Source organism: Mus caroli, unplaced genomic scaffold, assembly GCF_978045245.1.
Source record: "Mus caroli unplaced genomic scaffold, Mus_caroli_1 scaffold_19, whole genome shotgun sequence".
Classification (NCBI taxonomy): domain Eukaryota; kingdom Metazoa; phylum Chordata; class Mammalia; order Rodentia; family Muridae; genus Mus; species Mus caroli.
The window spans coordinates 43,212,108-43,232,387 of record NW_028227274.1 but is presented as its reverse complement, the minus strand read 5'-3'; the positions used below and the strand labels follow the sequence as shown (position 1 = coordinate 43,232,387).

General features: G+C 41.7%; 1 long non-coding RNA gene and 1 pseudogene across 1 annotated transcript in view; one reads left to right on the top strand and one right to left on the bottom strand.

Annotated features, from left to right (window-relative positions):
• The window catches only part of LOC147000284 (uncharacterized), a 125,741-nt gene extending 105,698 nt beyond the window's left edge, over positions 1-20,043 (bottom strand). Inside the window, exon 1 of the long non-coding RNA XR_015046121.1 lies at positions 19,618-20,043. This is a non-coding gene — a long non-coding RNA (uncharacterized LOC147000284). The remainder of the gene's footprint in view (positions 1-19,617) is intronic.
• On the top strand, positions 2,378-2,877 carry LOC110284515 (small ubiquitin-related modifier 2 pseudogene; annotated as a pseudogene).
• Positions 20,044-20,280: the final 237 nt, after the last annotated feature.

Here is a 20,280-nt window from a genome sequence, read left to right as displayed (position 1 = left end):
TCCTTATCTCTTCCTGACTCCCAAGACTTCTAAGGACATGGGTTATGTGCTGAGCCCAGCCTGACACCCAGGACTGTTAAGGAGGGATACACATTCTGGAGATAAGACTCAGAGTGCCTCCTGCCTGCAGTCTGAATTCAGCCTTCACATCCCCAGATGCCCACTTCTTTGTTCTTTGTTAATTCCCCCTCAACCCCTCCCTATTCCCCTTGCTGTGTGCTTAAAACCTGGTGTTTCAGCCTAATAAACTGAGACCTTGACAACTCTTTGCTTGGTCTCACTCGTCTTTCTCACCATTTCTCTTCAGGTTTGCTGTCCCCCTCACACCCATGAATAACTGGGTCCTGCTGGACAGGGCAATGAATCAGCAGCAGTGGTACAATCCAGCAGAAACAGCCATGCCTCCACCAAATCAGCATGAGTAAGCATAAGCAGGAGTGACCAGAATCAGCAGGGTTGCCAGGAGAAGTTTTCTGCTGTGCCTCTGTCAACGAAGTGAAGATCAGTGAAGACATGAGTCCAAGGAAGTGTTGCAAGACTGGTTGTACAAGTGCCCTATCACTGTCCATTGAGGCCTTTTTATACTCTCTGAAAATATCACATGTCCTCTCACGGGTCTTGCCTCAACAAACATCACATGAGTCTGCCTTAGCAAGACATGATGTGAGTCTACATCACATGACAACTAGAAACTTCCACTTCAGTTCTGTTTCTCTAGAGAACTCTAATACATGATGCTTCCACACTTGAAAAAAAGTCACAGAAAACAAACATGATCAATAATCTGTGGTCATCAGGCTATAGAAACTGTAAATGAAGACGTTTAGAATACCTATCAACACTGGAAGAGATTTCCAAACCAACATATGTACAGATGGAATCATCGAAGCATATGAGGCAAGTGAGAAGGCGACTCACCTAAATGATCAAGTTTCCTGAGGTACTAAATCCTAAGATCATGAAATACATAAAATTCTAGAAGGAAATTACAGAAACTTTCCCAGAAAAAAATGATTATGACTTCAGAGATGATACAAACAAGCTATGGATCTAATCCGTGATGTTCAGAATAGTGTCAGGATCATAGAGGAAACAATTTTAAAGCAATTGATAAAATCAGCAATATGAATGAAAAAGTAACTCAGAGGGAAAACAAACAATGAAATTAACATTTTGAAAAAATAAAACAGATGCTGAAAATAAAAAAAGAAGTGAATCAATTTTTAAAACATAATGGAAAATAACATCAAGCAGAGAAAAGAATACCAGGGATAAAGGATAACGAAGAAGAGAAGCTATTTTCAAAGGTCAGAAAAAGAAAGAACTGGGGATGGCTCCTTCAGCAAGCCTTGGAAACATGAGGGGCGTTAATCTTCAGAACCCAAGAGGGATGCACAGCACCTGGAAGCTTCGCTCTTGGGACACACAGACAAGTGAATGCCTAGGCTTACTTGACAGCCTGTCTAGCCAAAATGGTGAGCCAACAAGAGGCCCTGCATTAAAAGAGGTGGTTGGCATTCCTGAAGAGGACACCTGAGCTCGCCCTCCAGCCTCTATATGTATGTGCTCATGTACACACACATACCCCTACACTTTGTATATGTGCAAAAATATAAGAGGAAAATGAACATGACCACACATACAAGAACTCTAGAAAATATTTCCAAATCTAGATACAGAAACAGAAAAACACAAAATCTATGTAGAATCCCAAGTAGACATAGCCAGAGAATAACCTCTCCAAAAGATTACAACCTGATCAAAACAGAAACAACAACAAAAATACCTTAAAGACTGAAAAAAGAAATGCTAGCACACACATAAAGGCAAACACACGAAAATAATATCAGATCTCTCCTCAGCAACTCTCAGAGTCAGGAAATGTACTTCAACCCCTTAAATTAGGTTAATTGAGAGGAAAAGTAGGGAATTTTAAAGATAAGCATGAACTATGGCAATTCATGGCCACCAAGGCAGAGTTGTAGAAGTCATTCAAAGGAATGAATATACAGAGGACGAAGAAAGATGCTCTCAAATACAGCAACATAAAGATGAAACTCATGAGAATGAGTGAATAAAGGATGCAATCCATTATGCCCCACGGTAAACCAGCAATCCTTGAAAAGTGACACAGGGGAATCCTCAAAGAAGCATCAATAGTACACTAAATGGGAACAAACCGGGAAGTGTTTTCTCGAAGCTCAAGAAGGAAGTAAGCATCCTCACACTCTTCACTTTCAATATAGTGCCTGGAGTCTCGGCTACAGCAGTAAGACAAGAGAAAGGAATAGCCCTCCTGGTGCTGCTTGTGTGCTCCCTCAGTGCGGACCGGTGTCTCTTTTGTGAAGCGGCAGCTGAGGAGACTCCGTTGCTCGCCATGGCCGAGGAGAATCCCAAGGAAGGAGTCAAGACTGAGAACAACGATCATATTAATTTGAAGGTGGAGGGACAGGATGGTTCTGTGGTGTAGTTTAAGATTAAGAGGCATACACCACTTAGTAAACTAATGAAAGCCTATTGTGAACGGCAGGGTTTGTCAATGAGGCAGATCAGATTCCGGTTTGATGGGCAACCTATCAAAGAAACAGACACACCTGCACAGCTGGAAATGGAGGATGAAGATAGGACTGATGTGTTCCAGCAGCAGACTGGAGGTGTCTACTAAAAAGGGAGCCTGCTACTTTACTCCAGAATTTTGTTATAGTCCAAGAATACATTCTCAATTAGAAAGCCACAATTTGGTCCCGCCACATCCTGACTACTACAGTATAGTTTTCTCTCTTCTTTCATTTCCCTGTCCCCATTTCTTTATTGTACATAAAGTAACTGGTGTATGTGCACACGCATAGTGCTCTGGTTTTTTTTCTTTTCCTTTTTTTAAACTAAATGGGCAATGTTCTGTTCTGGCTGACATCAGATGGAGATGGTCTGGGGGAAATACTAGGCTTGTGAAAATACCCCCTTCTCCATTAGTGGCATGCTCATTCAGCTCTTATTTTATATTCCAGTAAGTTATTTTGCTCTCATTGTTTTAACAAAAGAACCCAACAACACCAAATCCTTGCATACCTTGTTCGATTGGAGAATTTTAATGTTTTTCATTTATCATTGTAAAACCAAGAACAATTTTATAACTTTTTTGTATGTAGCTGTTACATGTAGGGCAATCTGTCTTTAAGTAGGGATAAATTACTCTTGAACAAAATGATCCTAGATAGTTTTCCCTTCAAGCCAAGCATCTTGTTGTTTAAATAAACGTCTTGTTTAAAATGAGAGAGAGAGAGAGAGAGAGAGAGAGAGAAAGGAATAAAACAGATTCCAGCTAGGAATGAGGAAGTCGGAAGATCCTTACTTGCTAATGGTATATTTTAAGCTTAAAAGGCCATAAAGACTAACAGAAAACTCATATCTCATTTTAGCAAAATGCCAGTGTCCAAAATCAACATGCAAAAATCAGCAGTCCTTCTACGTATTAATAACAGCCTTACTAAGAAAGAAATCAAAAAAGTAAAAATAAAAACCCGTCCCATTTACAATGACATTTTTTAATGAAAGAAAAAAGAGGAAAGAAACTAGGAAACTAGGAAATATAAAACTAAGCAAGGAGGCAAATGACTTCTACAGAAAAATTGAAAATACCAAAGAACATAACTAAAGAACACAATAGAAAATGTTAAGACGTCCTATGATTATGCATTGGTAGAATTAGCATTAATTTACTTGCTCTGTTAAAGCAATCTGCAGAGTCAATGCAATTTACATGTAAATTCCAATGAGTTTCTGCACAGAACTCTACAAAGAATCTATACCAAAAGGCATACACATGCAGAAAAGTCACCAAAGATCCAAAGAAATCCCAAGGAGAAATAGCAATGCTGGAAGCCTCACAATACCTAATCACAAATTCTGCAGAACCACAGAGACATAGCAACATGGTACAGGAACAAAAGCAGACCCAGAATTGAATGGAATGGGAGACCTAGAAATAAAATCACAAGGCCACAGACACTTAAGCTGTGACTATATTATCAGAAACACACATTAGTGAAATGTATGAAGAGCTGGTGCTGGCAAAACTAGCTGCCCACATATAACGGATGGACAATGGCTATCTCTGAAGCTGAACAACGATCAATTAAAAAATCAATGAAATACTTTAATAGAACATCTAGAACTTAGAAACTTCTAGAGAAAACATGCAAAACACTTTAAAATGTCATTATAGGCAAAGACATTTGAAAAGACTTCTGATAGCACAGGAAAAACCATAATAATGGAAAAATGGGATTATATAAAAATAAAAAGAGTCTTCACTGCAGAGGGACAAGTGGGAGCGGAGTGAAGAGACAGCCTAGAGAGTGGAGACAAATATTCAACAAATCCCCACATGGGATTCATAAGTAGAATCTACAAAGAATTCCAAAAATTAAACACCAAAGATTTGTTTTTTTTAAAGTCATCTCTCAAAGAAAGAAATACAAATTATTGATAGATATTTGAATAAGTGTTCAATATCTTAGACATAAGGGAAATGCTTGAGATTCCATCTCACCTGGGGCAGAATCTATCATCAAGAGGAGTTGGGAGGGTGAATATAATCAAAATACAGTGTATGAAACTCTCTAAAAGTTAATAAAATATTTTTTAAAAAATTAAATAAAATCACAACAAATCCTGACAAAGCCATGGGGGGGGGGGGACATTTTTCCATACCAAATAAGAATGTGACATTGTGAGGCTGCCACTGCAGACACTAATATAGTGATTTGTCAAATATCAAATACCAAGAACAGAGCTCTCATTGGGTCTGTCTCAAGCCTGGGTGTACACCTGAAGGATTCAAATCAGTACACTACAGAGATACCTGCACATCCACACTGATCCCCACATTATTCACCATAGCCAAGGTATGGAACCAGCCTAGAGGTCATCAGATGAATCGGTAAAGGCAACATGGTCCATATGGAAAGTGAAATTTTATTCATGTGTAAAGTTGAATAAATTATGAAAATTTCAGTAAAGTGAACAGAACTATAAATCATGTTAAGTGACATAATCCAGACTCAAAAAACAAATACTGTGAGGTTTCTATACTATGTGGAATCTAGATTTAAGTGTGTGTATGTGTGTAAGGCATGAAAGTATAAAATGAACTTGAATGTATTTCACACCTGAAAGTATAAAATGGATGGAAGAGGTCTAATGGGAGGGACAACAGAAGAAGGCACTGGGATGTATTTGGAATGGAAGCAGCAAGAGGGACTATTTGAGAAAAGAGACTGGAAACAGAGGGTAAGGAGGCAGGAGTAGACAATTACAAATGACCTCTAATGATACATATGCATGACAATGTCAGTGAGACCCTTCACTTTGTATCTGTAAAAAAAAAATTAAGTTCCACCCATGTTATAGATAGACCTCTGATTAGATGGGTGGGAATGGGTGGATATACACACGGTAACAAAACCATATCTTCATGAATACAGATGACTTTGTTTAATTCCTTATACATTCAACACACACGTTTCCATTCCTTCAAAATAGTCCCGATACATTTGTTTCTACGAATCAAAAGTTTATGCTTAAAGTGAATCTGAAGATGTCCTAAACTGAAAACTATGATAAAAATCAAAATGCAGAATGTTGAAGAATATGAAAAGAACCCTTGCCACTTGTATACTATAAGAGTAAAGGTCATGTCGACAGCAGTTTAATCAGCTCAAACAACTCCCATGCTACAGAGGCACAACCAGGATGAGCCCTGATACCTACATTTCATCAGGCTCCAAGGAGATTTTTATGAAAATAGAGGCCTAAGCATCACACATTCTGAGGTTATACATAAACCGATGTTGCTCTGTCTGTAGAAAGCCCAGTTGTGGAGCCTGTGGCAGATTCTACTGTACACCATGAAACTATTTACTTTCATTTTAATCTATTTTCATTAGTCAGATTTCTTCTGATTGGAGCTCTTTGTATTTTGCCTTGGGTAGAAAGTGTATTGCTCAGCACTGATGTTTGGGGTTGTTTATATGTTCTCTTTGTAAAATAATAAATTGACATTCATCTTATACATCAGTGTCTTTGTGTTAAGATTATCTTTATTATTAAGATTAATATTATTATTTTTAAGATTGTAAGATTGTCTATCATTAATGATATTATCTCCCGGAACATTTTCAGAGGCCTGTGAGTTCTGAATGCTGATCTCTTAGTTAGAAGTCTGTGTCTGCTTTTCCCACCTCTCATGACAGCATGAATGCACTTATTGTCATCTTGTCACTATTTCTCCCCTTTAAACAGAATTAACATCTTGTCTTTCTCTTAAGAATTCACTCTCAAATTCCTCTGAAATCTGAACATGGCCATTGACTCTGAAGCTAACCTCTTAAACTCAGAACGAGGGTTTGGGTTAAAATTAAATATTGCCTCTCAGCCATTCAGTATTCCTTAGTTGAGAATTCTTTGTTTAGCTCTGTACCCCATTTTTAATGGGGTTATTTGAATGGCTGAGAAGCACCTGAAAAAATGTTCAACATCCTTAATCATCAGGGAAAACAACCCTGAGATTCCACCTCACACCAGTCAGAATGGCTAAGATCAAAACTTCAAGTGACAGCAGATGGTGGCAAGGATGTGGAGAAAGAGGAACACTCCTCCATTGCTGGTGGGATTACAAACTGGTATAACCACTCTGGAAATCAGTCTGGCAGTTCCTCAGAAAATTGGACATAGTACTACCGGAGGATCCCACAATACCTTTCCTGGGCATATACCCAGAAGATGTTCCAACTGTTAATAAGGACACATGTTCCACTATGTTTATAGCAGCCTTATTTATAATAGCCAGAAGCTGGAAAGAACCCAGATGTCCCTCAACAGAGGAATGGGTACAGAAAATGTGGTAGATTTACACAACGGAGTACTACTCAGCTATTAAAAACAATGAATTTATGAAATTCTTAGGCAAATGGATGGATCTGAAGGATATCATCCTGTAGTGGCTATTCCTGGTTGTCAACTTGACTATATTTGGAATGAACTACAATCCAGAATTTGAAGGCTCACCAGTGACCCTTATCTGGAGGCTTAGAGATCCTTATCTGGATCTTGGTATGGAGATCTTGAGCCATAGTGGCTATGGATTCCAGAAGATTAAATCTCCGAGTTTAAGGAGATTTAATCTGGGCTACACCTTTCATCTGGAATTAAAGGTGTGGTGGAACACACCTTTAATCTGGGCTACACCTTCTGCTGGAGACAATATAAGGACATTGGAAGAAGGGAGTCTAGCTCTTGCTCCTTCGCCTGCTTGTTGTGTGAGACTGAGTAACTGCTAGATCCTTGGACTTCCATTCACAGCTGCGACTGAACCATTGTTGGGAATTGGGCTGCCAACTGTAAGTCATCAATAAATTCTTTTACTATATAGAGACTATACATAAGTTCTGTGACTCTAGAGAACCCTGACTAATACACATCCTTAGTGAGGTAACCCAATCACAAAAGAAGTCACTTGATATGCACTCACTGATAAGTGGATATTAGCTCCAAAACTTAGAATACCCAAGATACAATTTGCAAAACACATGAAAATCAAGAAGGAAGCTTTCTTCCTTAGAGTGGGGAACAAAATACCCATGGAAGGAATTACAGAGACAATCGTTGAAGCTGAGACAGAAGGAAGGACCATCCAGAGACTGCCCCACCCAGGGACCCATCCCATAATCAGCCACCAAACGCAGACACTATTGCATATGCCAGCAAGATTTTGCTGACAGGACCCTGATATAGGTGTCTCTTGTGAGGCTATGCAGTGCCTGGCAAATGCAGAAGTGGATGCTCACAGTAATCTATTGGATGGAACACAAGGCTCCCAATAGAGGAACTAGAGAAAGTATCCAAGGAGCTGAAGGGGTCTGCAACCCTATAGGAGGAACTAACCAGTACCCCCAGAGCTCATGTCTCTAGCTGCATATGTAGCAGAAGATGGCCTAGTCGGCCATCATTGGGAGGAGAGACCCTTGGTCTTGCAAAGATTTTATGCCCCAGTACAGGGGAATGCCAGGGCCAGGAAGTGGGAGTGGGTGGGTTGGGGGAGCAGGGCGGGGGAGGGGTGGATAGGGGACTTTTGGAATAGCATTTGAAATGTAAATGAAGAAAATATCTAATAAAAAATTGTTTAAAAAAATAACGAACATTGCTGAAAGCTTAGCTCTGCTGGTCTTTGTCATGGGACCACTGGCCCAAACACAGCTGAGAACTAACTCATTATGAGCAAATGATCTGAACTAAAGAGGGACAGAGCGTAATTTGGAGGCATTAATTAAATGCTGATGCTCCTACCTGTGGCCTTTGTACTGAACTAACTAGCCATCTCTTTTTTTTTGAGTCAGATGAATTTGGGTATCTTCCCTTGACAAAGGAAAAGTCTGACATAAAACAACATATTTACACTTCTGTATAGAGAGCATGCCTTCCACCAAAAACGTAATAGCCAGGTTTAAAGATCTACCATTTGGTCTGGTGGGAATCCATACTCACAAAGAATATGGATTTGGACTTGGTGATCATTATATGTGAGTCTAACTCTCATGAAAGATTGATAAGCTGAACCCAATCACTGTCCCCTTGAAACAGTGACTGCACAACCTTAGAGCTTGGCTGCTGGGTTTCCTGTGGGAAAGAAAGAAGGACTTGAAGCACTTTGCAAACCATCCTATCTTTTTGTGAATTTTAATTGCTTTCCATGTTTGCATTTAAGAATGTCACTATGGAAGTAAACTGAGTGGGAAATTGATGCCACAGAAAACTGACAGGTTGGTATCACTGCCATCAATACCCTTAGTCCTTCATAGGGAAATCCATCTGAGCCACAGGAAAGGCAACAGCTTGACCATATACACTGTCACTGCAGAAGTCCTCTTCACCTACTTTAAAAGTTAGGACTACCTTCATTTACCTATATAAATGACAAAATTTAAAGGGGAAAAAAGTGTTTCTGAAAAACTAGTATGATTGAATGTTCCAAAAAAAGGCACTGAAGTTTCCTGTATGTTAAGTAGATTTTTAACTGTTTTCTATCATAACTTCTACTGTCAGGTTGGGGTTTTGTTAACAAATGTGATAACAACAGAAAGTCACTGAAATTTAAGAAGCAGTCAGCTCTGTGAGATAACTAGACATGGCATAGTGTTCACACTACAAGTCATTTTTCCCCACTGCAAAAGGAAAGGAAAAGCCTGCCTGAGGGAAAGCTAATGATTGTGTAATCATACAGGACAGATGCTCAGGAGGAAGCACATATTGGTGTCCAGCACCATCCCGCACAAGGAGACAGTAAAAGAAGAATGCCTGGAGCAGAAGATGAAAGCAGAGATGTTGGAACTGGTCCTGCAAATGCCTAGAGAGAATGCTGTCTGGTGAGCTAGCAGAAAAGGAAAGGCCAGTCATGAGTCACATTGCATTCATGTTGAGATTCATCCTTGAGCATACAGACAAAGAAATGCTGGGAACCTATACTAATGTGTTCTCCCAATCGACGAATGTGTTTGGTAAGCATCCCTCAGGATTCCCCAGCAAAACCCAAAAATACTTGAGTGAAGAAGACAGAAGCCATCGTTCATTTTCTTGTTTTCCTCAGTGTCCTCCTTTCCATCTGTCCTAGTGGGTACTTCATTTCCTCACAGATGCCCATCTACTCTTGGACTTCTCTCATGATGCCCAGATTCCTGTGGAGCCACTGAGAAGGCAGAGGTGGACAGATTTCACTTTCTTGGGGTCAAAGTTCATCAAGAAGTGATTAATAACACCTTGAGTATAATCTTATGCCAACAGTTCTCAACCTGCTTAATGCTGTGACTGTATAACACAGTTCCTCATGTTGTGGTGACTCCAACCATAAAATAAATTCTTTTCTACTTTGTAACTATAATTTTGCTACTTCTATAGATCGTGATATAAATATCTGATATTCAGGATATCTGATATTCTACCTCAAAGAATTCATAACCCACAGGTTGAGAACCACTGCCTTATGCTCTGCTCTCTAGAGAGAAGACATTGTTGATGGACATCTTTGCTTACTTACATTAATAATTATACTAAAAATGATAATATATAATCTTATCTTTCTAAGATGTAAGCCCCATGGAGCCCTGTTTTCCTTTTTCCTTTAAAGTAAAGATGACAAACAAAACCTTCTTCCTTTTGATGTGGCCATTCAAAACAGTCGTGGTATTGTAATTGCCAACAGAGTCAAGGAATGCACTTGCCCTTTGACCACACACTGTTCTGAAACAAATCTCCTAAATCTGAATGAAGTAAGGCAGTGACTGGGGTTCAGGGAGTATGTATGACTCCTGGAGCTCTGGAAGTCTGTCTCCTGGAGCTGCTCACTGTGCCAAAGGCTCTGATAGCAACTGATTAATACAGTTGGCCTGCTGTGGTTCCATGTAAGGCTGGCTCTTCACAAGGCAAGCTTGAGCCCCACAGCACTAAGAACTTAGCACCAGCAGACTGAATTTCCAGTGTCACCTAACTCCTTTGTGCTGTTGAAATAAAGTCACAGCCACGATGTGATTAAAAACGACAAAGATATGAACTGTAGCTCACCAGCAAGAGGCAAAAAGTTGTCTTGCAGACACCAGTGGCTGCTGTTTTCAAAGACTATTTGCCACAAAGGTTTCTAAATTTATCTACAAAATTCTGAACCTCTGGTGTTGGCTTGCAAGCATTTCTCTCTACAGCAAGCCCCCAAGGTCATTCCAATACGTGGACATGTTTGTAAACCTTTATCTCCCATAACTTCCAGGGACAAGATTTAGAGAAGACAAGGGCTGTCCACAGCAACACCTCTGCTACACGCTTCATCTGTCACTTTATTGTGACAGTGGTATAGTTTAAAGCACTCTGGGTCTATAAAGTTTTAGGCTAAATACACACACTCAAGGACCACAAAGGTCCTGTTTCATAAGGGCTTGTTTCGTAAGTCTCATGGGGATGCTGAGGTTTCAGTCTATCAGAAACCAGGGGATTCTAGGAATATAAGAATTTCAGTGCTGAATCCAGGATAGTGAGGGTCATACCACGACAGGGCGGCTTCACCTTCTGCTGGACTGGCCCATGTGCTGCCGAGTCTGCATTCTGAGATGCAGCTCATCATCACTACAAGTATCTCCTTAAGTGTCATCTAAGCCAGAGCTGTAAAACTGTGTCCATGGACTCAGCATCAGTATCAGCTCAAAGCTTTGTAAGAATGGAAATACGAGGTTTTCCCCTGGACACTAGACCAGAACCACCAAGAAGAATGCTCTGGAATACGGTTTCCAGAAGCCTGACTTTAAGCACTCCCACCTTGCTTTCCTTTCCCTGTCTTCCCAATCCTTCGCAGGTCAAAATCAGGTTTCTGTTTGGCAACAGAGATACAGACCAGGTGATAGAAAGAGCCCATCAGTGCTAATTTTGGCCAGAGACATTTTGAAAAAGAGCAGTGGGCAGCTCAGACACATATATGCTGATCATTATTTTGGCCTTCACTTTTGTCAATCATTTACCTCAGAGGCTGGAGGGAAAGTTTTAGGTCCACAGGAAAAACTGGAGTATGGATAAAGGAAGAGCCAAGTGCAGATATCTTCAGGGAGGAAAGCTGATAGTCCAGAATACCTCAAAACTGTCAATATTCAAAGCATAGAATCAGCCCTTATGAATGGCTTAGTTCTCATGATGAATTAACAGGAAAAGCCACCAAAAGCTCAATGATTTAAAAATTATGCTTCGTTGGACCAGCATGGTGTCTTCGTTAGGGTTTCACTGCTGTGAAAAGAGACCATGACCAAGACAACTCTTCTAAAGGCAAACATTTAACTGGGGCTGTCTTATACTTTTAGATGTTGAGTCCATGATCATTATAGTGGGAAGTGAGGGAGGTAGACTTGATGTTGGAGGAGCCAAGAGTTTTACATCTTGATCTGAAGGCAGCCAAGAGGAGACATTCTGCAGGCAGACGGGAGGAAACTGATTCTACCCTGAGAGGAGCCTGAGCTTAGAAGGAGACCTCAAAGCCCATTCCCACAGGGACAATCTGCCTCTAGTAAGGCCACACCTACTCCATCAAAGTCACAAATTCTAATAATTTTACACCCCATGGGTCAAGCATTCAAACATAGGGATCTATGTGGTCCAACCTATTTAAACCACTTTGGGAAAAGTTACTTCAGAGCAATAAAGAGTTCCATAAAGTAAATGAATGACTTATTATTTTAGCTGTCTTAAAATCAAAACATTTGTTGTGAAAGTCAAAATAATTTTTCAAACTATTTTAAATGACAAAAGCAAGCTAACATTTAAAGAATTCACCTGTTTATTATTGGATGTCTATTAATAAATTTATGTGAGCCTAATCTATACATAAAATAAAATACTAAAACAAAATGATTCTTGATGTATAGTACACTGTATTTCCCCGTTTAACCAACATCTAACTATGTAACCCAGGATAGCCTTAAATTTGAGATACTCCTACAGGAGTCTCCTGGATGCTGGGATTACACTATTGTGCTTATTTGTTTTTGTCAACTTATTGCAAACTAGAGGTATGAAAGAGGAGAGAACACATATTGATAAGTGACCTCCATCAGATTAGCCTGTGGGCATGTTTATGGGGCATTGTCTTGATTGGTGACTAACGTGCCAGGGCCCAACTTACTTCAGCTATGCCATACCTAGGCAGGTGGGCCTGGGTTGTACAAGAAAACAGGCTGAGCAAGCCATGGAGAGCAAGATAGAAGCACCATTCATCTGTGCTCTCTGCTTTAGTTCCTACCTCCATGTTCCTTCCTCAAGTTCCTACCCTGCCTTCCCATATGATGGACGATGACTTTTTCTGTCATGATATTTTGTCTAAGCAGCAACTGAAAGCAAAGGAGGCCATGCGCAGTTAAGACATTTTACTCATTACAACTGGTCCCTTTGCTTAATGAACAAACAATTTAATATGGTTTATTTGCCAGTCAACTAGCCTATAACTGAATCTTCGCAGGGTGAAGAAAATGGAAATGAAAATCCCCTTCTCAAAGCCCACCTCTGATAAACTATGGGTCTTTTCACAAACCTCTCCTCAAAAAAAAATTAAAATTAAATAAAATGAAAATGCCAGTTAACCAGGTCTGTCTCTCCTTAACAGAATGCAGTTAAACTGACTATAGTTGACTCCCCAGCTAGCCTGCTGCAGCCTGCTCAAGCCTCAGCTGCACTGTAGGCCTGGTATGAGGTAATGAGGTAATTCAACCTTGTCCCCTCCATCTGCCCTTCCATACACATAGAATCCTAAGGCAGCGAGCACACTTACTATGCTATCTACCATGTAGCTGAAAAGCTAACAATACATCTGAGACACACAGCTCATTTTCCTATGTTACAGAGTCATGATAAGTCTGAGATTCACTTTCATTGGCTACATTTGAAAATACTAAAGAAATTGCATGTCTTATGTACATAACGAGCAGGCAAATTTAATCAGCAATATAATCTACAGGAGAAGACATAAATGTTTCATAGATAACCAACTAAAGAATGTACAAATAATCCATTTAAAAAGAAGACGTGGGTTCTATCCTTCTCTCTACCTGGATGGACAAGCTTTATCAAATTGAGTGATATTAGTGTCTACTGATGTGACACACACTAAAAACCATCATGCCTTCATCTAGGTTTGACCTCTAACCAGGAGGAAGGTGGTACTACACGTCCTTCTAGAACAAATATGTTATCAGTGTGAAGTACATGGGCACAAAGGTCCAAAGAGGGGAAACTCAACATAGCCACAACAGTAACAAGCCACAGAAGGATCTAAACTAAACCCTGTCCCACAAGTATTGCAGTCTAGACAGCCTTTAACAAAAACATTGTGAAAAAGTCGCTGGAAAGACAGACCATGGCAGTACCCTGCAAGAAATACCTTTGCTCAGTTAAGTAAAATTTCATTCATAAAACATGAAGAGCAGCCTACGTATCAGAAAGTTATAAATATGAATGAGGTTATTGAAAGTGAACATGATTTGCACACTGTAAACTCACTTGTAAATACAAGGGACCATCATGATGACCTTGTGCCCATCAGTCTTTCCTGCAGGTGAGATGCTTGTATCATGGAGTCAGGGACTTGCCACACAGTGACTCCTTGAATGGTTTGTTGCAGTTCTCTATTCGACCCTCTACTGGACTTCAAATACCTTCAACAGAGGGACTGGGTCGTGGTCATCACTCTGTCTTTGCATATACAAATATCTAATTCCTGCTTCTGTAATGTTGAATGAATACATTCTGAATCCTCTCTGCTTCTCAGACTCCCAGCTGACAGTGGACTACCATGTGGCATAGTGTATAAAACTGAACAGCAAACACCCATGTACTCATGAATGCTCCCCATCTGCCAAGTCTGGCTACTACCCCACTCCTAGAGATCTGGCTGCATGAGAAAAGAGCTCGAGTTCTCAGAAGAAACATTCCTTGAAGTTGGTCATCAAAAGAGGCATTGACAAACAAATGCCTTGAAAAGTGGCTCATATCTGAGCATCATGGTGTTCTTCTGATCTGCTGGGTACCACAATCTAACATCCACATCATCATAGTTAAAATCAGATCTGTACTACACTGGAAGCTTTGCTATTTTCCACACTTTATGTGACCCACTCAGGCTAGATGTGGAACCAGACTAGAATTGCTGACTGACTGCCATCTGCATTCTTGAGCAAGAAAGCACTTTTTGCCCTCAGCTCTGTGCAGAAAGAAGAATACATGGGCCTGTCTCATCAGTGCTAGCAACATGACCTCAACCTAACTCACTGTCTTCTGCCCACCTCTCCTCCCTCATTTCATTCTTTCACCATTTTGCCCACATTTCATATGCTAAGCATTGTGGTAGGCGGCAGTGAATAAAGGGCCTGACATTCATTTAAGTGAAAAAGTGAGGGAAAATTGCAATGAGACAAGTTTTACTAGGGATTGGATGTCACCAAGTTGATGGGATGTGGCAGCGTGAAAGGGTATATGGGCCAGAGCTTAGCTGAACAGGCAGCCACTCCGTCGTCGTCCTAGCACGGAGAGGGTACCTATAAGGCATTGCAAACTCATTTTGCAATCAAGTCCTTCATAGCAGGCATGCCAGAGTGGGCCTGAGATAACTCCTGTGAGAAGGCCTCAGCATCCATTTTCTAAAGATGTCACAAAAGACAACACACAGCTTAAGCTACTGTGGCCATTCAAGTGGCTGTCCCTCGGATGGTTGCCTGGCGTCTATCACAGATGCCTGCAGTACAGTGACCTTTAAAGGAAGCCCTGAGGCTCAAATAGTACTAAGCATATTGGATCCATTGATCAGCCATGTCTCTCTCAGCCCTGTCTTTTCCTAATGATTATATTTTCCTTCATCCAGGGGCTTTGCTGTGTTCTGAACTGCGGCCTTGTTTCTGCCTCAGTACGCACGTCTTCTTACTCAACACTCAGAACTCCTGGTTACTCTACCTCTTCACAATGTGGTCCCTGTGAATTCTGACTGATTTGAATGCCTCTGGGCACTCCTGGGCTAAGCCCAGGATCTGCACTTTACATCCTGCTAATGAGCTGCCTCCACCATTGGGCTTGCTTCTGCCTATACACTATCTGGCCTCAGCCTTCCGTCAAGAGCAAGGCAGGAACTTGGAACATTTCCCCCACCCTAACACCACTGCTTATTAAGCCTTTTTTGTCAGCCAAATGTTTGTTCATAAACTGTTCTCCTGTTTACTTTGCTAGAGGAAAAAGAAAAGAAAGTAGAATTTCTCTGTGTAAAGGACTTCATGTACACACTGACAACTGTGACCTACCATAAGGCAGCATGACTTTGGATTCCCACAGTTATGTCCCTTGTCCTAAATTGTTCCTGGTCTTTTTATGATGCCCAACACTCTATCTGACGTTTGCATTCCCATTTTTTAAGCTAATATGCGTGAAATATGGTTCCCCTTCTGAATACAAAACATCTCTGCTCCTTTGTAAATACAGTCAATATGCTTGCAGTTAAACAACACAAGGAAGAAGAAGAAAAAAAAGAAACTCCAGGAATTTTCTCTGATTATTTTCTTGCCTTCTTCAACCCAAATATCTAGTCATACGAACTCTAAGATCTGAGAAGTATATTTATTTCTCTTCAAGTCTATTTTTACTTTCCTGAGTCACCATGAGGTTACCTGGGGCCAAAGAGCCCTCTGCAATTTGAAAGATGTACTCATCCATCCTTGCCCAGCACCTAGACACTTGCTGGCAGGAGATGAGCTAGATTTCAGGGACTTGACCCTTCCTCCAGCTGAGTACCTTGGGTAGCAAATAAGCTGCAGAAACTCAGAATCCTGCTGCCATTTTCTCTCTTCCACTACTGCAGGAGCCTTCCCTCCACTACTGCAGGGGCCTCCCACTAGTCTCCATCATTGCCCATTCTTTGCAGGGAACCCAAAATGGTCCCCTACAATCTTCAACTGTCTCACTTCACAGTTCACGCTCCGTCTGTTATTCACCCTATGCTATGTAGCCTTGCATGATTTGGCCCTAGTTCATTCCTTTGATCTATGAGCCTCTTCTTGCTCTGCCTGCCTTCCTCTTCCATAGAAATGCCCAGCTCCTCTGCACTAACTGGAGCACTAACTGGAGCTTGGCTTGTCTGCCTCCAGTGTCTTCTTTCTCCAGCCCTGAGTGTACACAGAGTTGATCTCAGTGCCTGGTTCATCTCATACTTTCATTATTTTCTCTGCATGGCCTGATGTACTTTGTTAATGGCATCTTACTTTTAGTACTGTAATAAGTCCACCTGCCCCTCATGCCAAAACTTGGCTCTGAACAACTCACTTGTATGTAACCAACCATACTGTTCACTTGTTTCTCCCATCTAAGGGAGCCATCATTTCATGGTCACATTCCTCCTGGTTTCCTGTGTCATTCTGTCTTTGTATAGCCTTAAATAGTTAGGCTTTTAATCTTAGTTGTTTTTAATGTAATTTTAAAACTCGTGCTATATGGGGTCTTCACACTCAACATTTCACTTAAGATTATCACATCATTAATAATAATATTGCATCGTTAATAATAGGAAGACCGACAGAGTCAACTAACCTAGACACTTGGGGTTCTTAGTGACTGAATCACCAACCAACAAGTATACATGGGCTGGACCTAGGCATTCCTGCATGTATGTAGCAGATGTACAGCTTGGTCTTCATGTGGGTTCTGAACAACTGGAGTGGGGGCTATCCCAAAAGCTGTTGCATGTATATTCTAACTGGGCTGCCTTGTCTGGCCTCTCTGGGAGAGGCTGTGCCTAATCCTGCAGATAACTGATGTACCTGGGTGGAGGGATACCCAGGGGTCTTCACCCACTCAGAGGATAAGGAGGAAGGGTTATGGAAGGGGGTGACTGGGAGCGGGCAATGCAAAGTGAATAAAAATTGAAAATAAACCAATAATGTTGTTGTTGCAAGTCATTTTGTTTACCTTTTAAAATGTTTGTGTACATATATGTGTGTCTGTGTTCATGTATATGGGAAGTGGGGTGCATATATATGAACATAGAGGTCAGAGATTGACCTCAAGTGTATCCCTCAATCTCTCTCCACCTTTCTTCCTGAGCCAAATTCTTTTCAGCAGTCAATTCAGCTTGCTGGGTTGGACAGCAAACTCCTAGACATCTCACCCCTGCTTCCCCAGCACTAGGATTACAGGTGTGCATGGTTATGCCTGGTGTTTTTACACAGGAGCTAGATTCACACTCAGGTCCTCGTGCTTTCAAAGTAGCTACTTTAACCCAGAGCCAACTCCCCAGCACCCTATTTGGTTTGGATGGCTGTATGGTATTCTCCCATGTGCTACCCTGGGCAACTCTACCCACGCCCTAGCAACAGGTACTGAGGCTCCTTCCATGTTTTTGTTTACTGGAAACCAGACTCTAATGTATGTCTGTATGCACGTCTCCAACTGAAAATATGCGCATTTGCTCACCAGTTGGATCACAGATGCTGCAAAGAATCTACAGAGAATGAAACCCACTGGCTTCCAAAGTTGTATCTCCCTGCAGTGAGATATGAAAATTCTGTGGAGCCACACATTCTCTTCAGTGTTTTAATATTTTTGATCTGGGGAACTTCTGTGTGGTCTTCACTTTTGCTTGTTAGAGGTAATTATGATCAGTTTTTACATTTATCGATTTGCATTCTAAATTCTTCAAGGCCTCTCTTACTATTCTCTATGTAGGGATAACTTTTAGTTTGCTTTTCTTGTTGCTCAAGTTATTTTTGCTTTCCCAGAAAGGGTCTTATGTATCCCAGACTGGCTTGATCATGAATTTATGGACCTCATGCCTTTATCTCTCAAGTGACTTAATGGGACTTAAAGGGTGAAACCTTGGCCTTTGTGTGTTCTATGGAAACACTCTGCCATCTGGGGTGCACCTCAGCCCATACAATAGAGCTATTTTTTGGTGCATTGCCCTATTCTATTTTCTTTATGTATCTGTTATTACCTGGGGCCCTCTAGCTTGTCCACTGATTATCATCTATCTCCCTCAAATAGGATATGAAAATCTTGGCTGCCTCGTTCATTCATCTACCTCTGGTGGCTAAGAACTACATTTAGCACATCACTGGCAAGTGAAATACGGGAGGGACAGAGTCACGTGATATATTAAGAATGTATAAGAAGAGGTTTGTTCTAGAACTAGATATACTGGGTTTCAATCCCGCTTCTTCGACATTTACTCTGATCATGATCAAATGACTTAACACATCTATTCCTGAGTTGCTTCAACTGTAAAAAGAAGTGCTTTATGTGATATTCTGGGAGCTTTAACACACATAAAGTTCTTAGAATATTGCAAGTATAGCCAGTGCTTGATAAATGCAGTTATTGTGAAGAAAGGATTCGAATTGCCATTACCTTATCTTAGCTTGAAGACTCAAGCTAGCATGGGTCTCAAGAGTACCTACCTACTGCCTCTTTTTTTTGCATCTACTTAGTCTTGCAGGTTCTGGTTCTCATAGCCAAGCAAAGGAGATAGATAAGCACAGGGATGCAATTTATAATCAAGAAAATCATCCTGTCACTCGGATGCTGAGGAAGCCTAGAGGAGTAGGTGTCCAGGTTTACAATGACAATCCACCCCCCTTACTCCCAACATTGCATCACACCCAAAATCACCACGACAAGCTTCCCTCCCTCTTTTTATTCTGGCTCATATTTTCAAAGAGGAGACAGCTAAGTTAGAAAGACAATTGATGAGGGCACGCAAGACAAGGAAAGAGAGGAGCAGAGAAATAAAGCAAGGGAGAAGAGTGGAAAGGCAAGAGGAGGGGGTACTTCAGGTCGGCCATGAAAGTGATGTAAACAGTAAGATGCTGAAACTGGAGTCAGAGGAAATCCCGCTCATACCCATACAGGGGAATACTTTCACACAGAAATCGGGAGGCTACATAAAAGCGGTTAGGAAAAGACTGTGGATGACCAGAGGCCTAGGTCAGTCAGGGGAGGCAAACCTTTGGAGGCTGGCCCCATTAAAACTGTAGTCCCCAGTCAATGTCATCTCAGTTGAGGGCTTACCTCAGTCTGTAACCAGGAATCCCGCTCCATTTGAAGCATCCCTTGCCTCAAAGTGGTAAGCTTGGCCTTGGTTAAACACGCCAGGGGGCCCAGCCCCAGTGCATTTCCACTGAGATTCCCAGCCGATTCCTCGGGAGGAACTGTTTCCATTTGAGATGGACCAGGGATCCTGGCCAGGACCAGCTGCTTCTCAGAGCCAAATTCCGTGACAGCTGGTGGACAGAGCCAAGGGGCTGCAAAGAGCCCCTGGAGGTGGGCAGCGAGCCCGGGGCGCGGCTGGGACCAGCCAGGCCCCGGCTGCCCACTGGTGAAGGTGCAAGTCCACACCTTTGGGGACAGCCTTCTGCTTGTCCCCGCTCCAGTACGACAGTGCTGAAACTGCAGGGCTCCCCAAGATGCCCCGCCACCACTGGGGGACTTCCTCCTTCCCGCGTCCTTGGCAGGGTGGAGAGCACTGGTGGGCGGGCGGGGGGACCCCCGACTGATCAGGGTTGTCACTGACCTTGAGGCTACCGAGGGGTGTACGTGCGCCAAAAATAAACGCGGGTGCGCGCACTAACACGGAGACGCGCGCACACACACACACACACACACACACACACACACACAGAGGCATGCATGCACGTACAGCCACTGCTTGGCACTTCCCTCCCAGAAAAAGCA